The 7042-nt window shown below is 39.9% G+C and overlaps 1 protein-coding gene and 1 pseudogene across 1 annotated transcript in view; one reads left to right on the top strand and one right to left on the bottom strand.

Annotated features, from left to right (window-relative positions):
* The window catches only part of CCDC81 (coiled-coil domain containing 81), a 53935-nt gene that overhangs the window by 5421 nt on the left and 41472 nt on the right, over nucleotides 1–7042 (bottom strand). The gene's annotated exons all lie outside the window — the stretch shown is intronic.
* LOC115870484 lies at nucleotides 1226–3962 on the top strand (annotated as a pseudogene).

Here is a 7042-nt window from a genome sequence, read left to right on the forward strand (position 1 = left end):
GATAATTTATTTCCGGATTCTCTATTCTATTCATTGGTCTATTTGTCTCCCACTGTACTCAAACTACTAGGCTTGGCTGACCATCAGAACTGTATAGTGCATTTAGAGGTTGTGAAGTGCTAGGCCTCCTACTTTGTTCTTCTTTAGTATTGCTTTGATTATCCTAGGTCTCTTTCATTTCTGTATACAATTGGTGTTGATTTTCCCTATCTCCTCGAAGAATTGGAATTGCCTTAGAGGTCACTTTGGGTAATATTGACATTTCACAATGTTAAGTCTTCCTACCATGAATATGGTATATTCTTCCACTCGTGTAGGTCTCTTTTGGCTTCTTGCGGTACTTTGTAATTTTCTTTGTACAAGTCTTTTGTTTCTCTCATAAGTTTATTCTTAAGTATTTCATCTTTTCTATGGCTATTGTGAATAGAATTGTTTTCTTGATTTCTGGTAGTTTCAATGCCTTGGTTCAGTAAGGCCTTTTGGCTCCTGATAGTGCTCATTTGTTTACACCATTCTTTTTGGTTTCTTTGTATGAACTCCAATTGTCTATTGTCTCCTAGACATCATGGTGTTTTTTATTTATTTTGTATACATTTGTTGATCAAGGGGTTCTGGAGCGGAGGATGGTTCTTGTCCACTAGATGTAGCTGTTAGAAATGTGGTGGTAGCTGGTTTGTTTCCACACAGTTGTCTCCATCAGGTGAAGCCACAAAGGAATAATTGTTTTTTCTTTAAGACAAATCTACAACAGTAAAAAGCAAGCATGCAAATGAAATAAATAAGCAGATAAATAGAATTATAAAAAAGAAAACCCCAGGCTAGAACCAGGAGCTGCTTCCTCGCTTTCCGTTACCTCTTGTTTAATATGTGCTTGTTAACATCTCACTCTGGTACACAGCGTAGGAGTGCAACCTGTGAGTATGCACACCTCCCTCGTCTGCTGGTTTTAAGTAGTCCTAAGCTGGTACTTTAAGACCCAGAGCCACAGAGCCCACAAATGTGTGTGTCCGGGCAGCTCCACCACTTTCAAAAGCAACACTAAGGAGGCTTGTTTGGGTCTGGAGCCTCAGAGCCTACAAACATGCGTTTAAAAAAATAGATGTAAGCCAGCTCACTTGTGCCCACTGAGAGCTTCCTCAAAGCTCCCCTCGCACCAAGCAGCACTGCAGCAGCCAGTGTCAGGCATGTGAAAGTCGGCTGAGGCCCCTCTGGGTACCAGTTAGTCATGGGGAAGTGGGAGGATTCAGTCCCACCTCCAGGAACATCCCGTGCTGTCGGTATTCAGTTCACTTAGCTTTTTCTTCTTCGTCAGATAGTCAGGACTCCAGGTTTTCCCCTGTACCTGTTGTAACACACCTTTTGTTCAGGATTGTGTACTGTGTTTGGCCTTAGTTGCCGTCTTGACCAGAAGTCCTTCATTCTTCTTACGTTCATTCAACAGAAACCCTGACTTTGTTCAGGACTCTCAGAAATACAATCAAAGGCCTGGGCACTCTAGAAGCCATAGGCAACTCCTGGCTCTGAAGTCATGTATGGTCTAGGCCTTTCATTTTCAGTCCTAGTTTCATTTAGCAAGATTGAAACCTTTCTCCAATTAACAACGTATGCTTATGCTTTTAATGCCTTTCATTTCTTTGAGGCGAATGTAACTCATCTGAGGAAGCATCCCAATGGATTTCCTATACAACATGCTCTTTCACTGCAGTCTAATGTCTCGGCTTTCAGTATTCAGGGACTGCTCCATGGGCATTTTACGGGAGAAAGAAGATAGGCCAACTAATGATCAGCTAGGGAGGGGCAAAGAAACCTAAGTGGCTAGGCCAGAAAATGAAAGAAAGACACCACACATTGTAAAGAATGACAATAATTTTTTTTCTTAAACAGGAGTATCAGTGAAGGTCATGTCATCCAAGAAGTGACTGCAGTATAAAAAACCAAATCAAGTCCACAAACATCATATGTCAATTCTGACTCACAGTGATCCGAGATCAGGTTTCCAACACTGTAAATCCTTACAGGAGCAGGTAAATCTCATTTTCTCCCAAGGAGCAGCTGGCAAGACTACACCATCTCCCTTTTGTTAGCAACCCTGTGCCTCTTCCACGACACCATCACTCCCATCAAATAGAACAGCTCAGTGTTTCCGTCACTGGTCTCCAAGCATACAGTAAATGCTGTGTGAGTCACCCTAAGCCTGTTCAGATGATTTCTTGGATGCCACACAAACTCTTCCCATCGGTTCTCAGCGAAGAATAGAAAGGAGCTGCGGGATTGGCATCGGGCTGCTAACCACAAGGTCTGTAGCGCCTCGGCATGAAGACATACAGTTTCAGGGACCCTAAGAAGCCGCTCTACTCTGTCCTACATAGGGCCACTCTACGCAGAGTAGACGAAATGACAGTGGATTTGATTTTAGGTTCAAGGACTTTAGCGGAGCTCCAGAGACAGAGTGGTGAAGCATTTGGCTGCTAACCAAAATGTGAGAAGTTCAAATGTGAGAAGTATACGAATATTTTTAGGTTGTACATATATGAGTATACTAAATTTAGTCTTTAATTGCACCATAATGTCTATAATATGGATATCCTTATTGATAAATATCCTTATTGATAAATATTCACTTTGCCTGAAGATGTTTTGCAATCATAATAATCTATAATAAATATTCTTGACTATATACCCTTATACTGAGTTGCAATGCAAGTATATCAACAAAAATATATATAGGTTTGTTTAGCAGAGAGTATTTGGAGATGTGCATTTACCTTGGCTGCAAGTATATCCATGACTATGGATATTGATATAGGGGGCAAAGCTATGAATACATTTAGATAAAACTAAACATCATTCTGAATTGCTGAGGCTGGAGGAATCAGGGCTGCAGCCTCGGGGTCCACAAAGGGGTCAATTGGTGTGACGTAGCTCACAAGGCAATGCTCTGTACTCACTCTGATGAGTACCAATTGGGGCCTTCAAAGCTGTGTGCAGACATCTAAGGTGCAAAGATTGATCTCTGTGTCCTGAGGGGGGAAAAGTGATGAAAATTGAAAGATACAAGGAAACATTTAGTCCAGGGGACTAATCAGCCATGCAAACGTCAGCCTCCACGATCCTGAGACCAAAATAATTAGATGGCACTTGGCTACTACTACCAACTGCTCTGAAACGGATCACATTAGAAGGTCCTGGTTAGAATGGGATAGATATGTGGAATCAAACACAAGATCATAAAAAAACATGACCTACTGGTCTGAGAGAGGTTACTGGAACCCCAAAACTATGGCCTTAGTCACCCTCTAAGTCTGGAATTGAACTCAGCCCCAGGTTAGAATCATCAACCATTTAACATCAAAAGGGTAGTATTTTATCCAAGGACAAAGTACAAGGACTAGGAAAAGAGGAGGGATGGAAACAGGGAATGCGGGGAGGAAGTGGGATAAGGGGTCATACATTGAGAGAATGCAATGGATAAGTCATAAACCAAATATCTGTTAACTGTTCAATGTAAAACTAATTATCTGCTCTGTAACTTTCACCTAGTCACAATTTAAAAGTTTAAAATTAAAAATAGTTGAGTTGCAGAAGAATGTCTAAGATCCTGTGGATGGAGAGAGCAGGACATCCGGCCTCTGGGGGGTTACGGTCGTGTGGCGAGCAATGAGAGACTGGATTCACATCGGGTGACATTGAGAAGGGCAAGAAGATTTGTGTTCAGAAGTGGGCCAGTGCCACCCTGACAAAAGGGGGTGCAAACACAAGCCTGGGCTAAATGTGAATGGTTGCTTTGGGCAGAAGACCGGTCCAGCCCCTGGATTCACTTGGGTGCCAAGAACAGAGGTATCACCTGGGAGAGAGTATTTGGAGACTCCCAAGAAGTCCATCCCTGGAACAGGAATGATCTTAACAAGAAGGGAGAAAGGGCAGACTTGCTTGCCTATCTCAAGAAAGCTACTAATGAGTAATAAATGGCCACTGCCTTATTGATTATAAAATAGGAATGTCTATTTTATGTACCATATTTAAATTGAACTCATGCACCAGAAATCAGATCATGAATGATCGATAGATTATTGTAGTTGGACAGTCTTAAATTAAATTAAGTGACTCTGATCAAACTTTTAACTTTTTGACAGAAATTTCTATTCAGCAAGTGTTCTCACTGATTTGCCCTAAGATGTGATTGGACTTTGGGGGCTAGGTTGGCTTGCTAATGTTGAGTTTCTCACAAAGATGGTGAATGCTAGCTTGTAACCTACAGATTGTTGTATGTTTAGATTTATATATCTGATTATATGATTCTATTTTAATACTGGGAAGTCTCGACACTGCCTCATGGAACAGAACAAGACGTGCCTATTTACATTTGCATTCAGGAGCCTGTGTAAATGCAAGGGTTGGAGATAAGGTAGCAATGGTCACTTGGTCTTGTTGCTCTTAGATGTGTTAATCTAATTAAAATTTCCTGTCTAAAATACTGTCTTTTAATTAACAAAAAGCATTTCAGTGTGAGTTGTATATGATATCAAATAAAGAATATTTAACCCTTCACATTTTATAGAAGATTGCTAAGGTCACATGCTTTAAATGTCAGCATGATGAGATAGCAAGTTGAACTTTGTGTTTAAATTCTTAAGTTTTAATTCATGATACGTCTTTCAAACAGCTATGCAAAAACACATAAAACTTTTAAGCTACTGTATATGTGATTAGTGCTTTTAGAAACTCATGAGAAAGAATCAGGTAGAAGAGATATCCTACTGGCACACATTTGTAAATTATGTAACGAGATTTAAGATAATTACAAAGTCAGACTTAAAAAATATATCCTGTAGATGTAGATCTAGTTTTCATTTACAAAAAGAGTCTGTATGGTAGTTTGCATAAATCTGCATATATTTTGTGTATGCACTTGCATGTAACTTGCATGTGTTTGTAAAAACTGGGAAACCTCTAGACAACTATATATCAATTTTCACATTATTTGATGAGAAATATCATGAATTTTTTTCTTAATCTTGCTACTTATTTCCATAAGCATTCATTGTCTGAGGTCTTGGATGTTAAAAGAGAAGTGTAAAATAGGAGGACATTCTTCTAGATTTTAAAATGTCGTATACAAAATCCAGACAAAAGAAAACGAGGAAGCCGGGTGGATATGCACAGTGCTGATATTGTAGGAAATGCAGTCAAGAAGCACTTTGCGTATAAACCATACAACGGAAAACTAATTCTCTCTGTAAACTCTCACCTAAAGCACAACCAAAAAGTGTTTACTAAAATAAAACAAAATTTACAACTATAGTAATCCAAAAATCCCTGAACTGTTATAATAATAGACATATCGACTAATGGAATAGAAGTGGAAGTCCAGAAATAAACCCACACTTCAATGGTCAGCTGAGTTTGGACAAGGGTTTTAAGTCCATTCGATGGAGAAAAGAGTCTCTCCACTAAGTAGTGCTGGGAAAATTGGATTTCCCCATGCAGAAAAAATGAAACAGAGTCTTTGCATTACATAAAGCACAAAAACAAATTCAAAGTGGATTAAGAACATAAATGTGCAAACTGAAACTATCAAATTCCTAGAAGAACACTAAGGGTCAATCCTGTCTGGACTAGTTTTCTCTCTTTCTTTCTTTTGTCCAGGGCTAGTTTTCAACAGTACAGTTGTTTTTTTAAGCACAAACAGCAAAATATAAAATAAATAAATGGGGCTTCATAAAAATTAAAACTTTTGCTCATTAAAAGATTTACCAAAAAAAAAAAAGACAAGCTCCTGATTGAAAGACTATCTTTAGAAAATATAGATCTAACAAAAATCTTAATAACCAAACTACACCTAAAACCTCAACCAATCTAAAAACAAAAAGCGACCCAAACATAAAATGAAGAAATGACTTGAAGGAGACATTTCATCCAAGAGAACATTCAATGAAGACATGATGCTGAGTGAAATAAGTCAGTCACAGAAGGGCAAATACTGGATAGAGAGACAAAAGGACGTGATACAGAGAACACAGTTTATTAGAGACTACCACCCACAAGAGAAAGGGAGAAGGGGCGAGCAGATGGGGGCGATCGCATTGAGTACGGCTCTGGCTATGCAGCTGGTTGTTGTCACTGCTGTCATTACGTGGTATAACCATCAACAATGGAATTGGGAAAAGTTGTGATGGATATAATGAAGACAGGCGACAACAACAACAGAGTCGCTGCTGCAGCTCCCTATGGGATTTGGTTCCTTGATTTGGTGTTTTAGGGTCATGGTTTCATGAGACATCCCAACAAACAAGCCTAATCACCTATTATTTAATGCTTCAGTTCTGACTGCTCGTTCATTGTGTAACGGCTGCGAGCTTTAAAGCTTTCAAACCTCCATCCAAGGCACGACTGGTCTCTATTCGCTGGAGCATCAAAAGAAAAAGGCGAGTCAGGAGTAGGAGGGAGATGTGGTGTGTGTGGCTAATTACGGCCATGAACAACCGCCTCCTTTACCATGAGAAGAGAAGAACTGGATGGTGCCTGGCTACTCCTGCCGAAAGTTTTATTCAAAGATTTGCAGAAATCTTGGATTAAAAAAATAAAGGAAATGCAGAACAGAATTTAAAACTCTCCTGGGTTCTAGACTCTCTGGAGCTATAGAGGGTTGATGAACCTCTGAAACGATTGCCCTAAAATAATCTTTAAACCTTAAACCAAACACATTCCTGCAGTCATCTGAAAGCTGGACAATAGTTTAGCCTTAACTAGTAAACTCAGGTCTGCTGTCAGCATTATGGGTCAAATTGACAACTCTCTTGCTGCCATCGAGTGACCCTATAGAACAGGGTAGAATTGCCTGCGGTGAGTTTCTGCACCTGTAACACTTTACAGGAGTAGAAAGTCTCCTCTCTTTACCGTAGGGTCTGGTGGTTTGACACTGCGACCTTGCATTCAGCAGCCCAATGCATAACCACTGTGCTACCAGATCTCATAAATTGACAGCAGCTGAAACGATTAGCTAGGAACCTTAGCGGGTGGTGAGTTCATGTGAATGAGCAAC

The sequence above is a fragment of the Echinops telfairi genome, unplaced genomic scaffold (genome assembly GCF_000313985.2).
Source record: "Echinops telfairi isolate 266 unplaced genomic scaffold, ASM31398v2 ScPeMD7_1713;HRSCAF=2227, whole genome shotgun sequence".
NCBI classification, from domain to species: domain Eukaryota; kingdom Metazoa; phylum Chordata; class Mammalia; order Afrosoricida; family Tenrecidae; genus Echinops; species Echinops telfairi.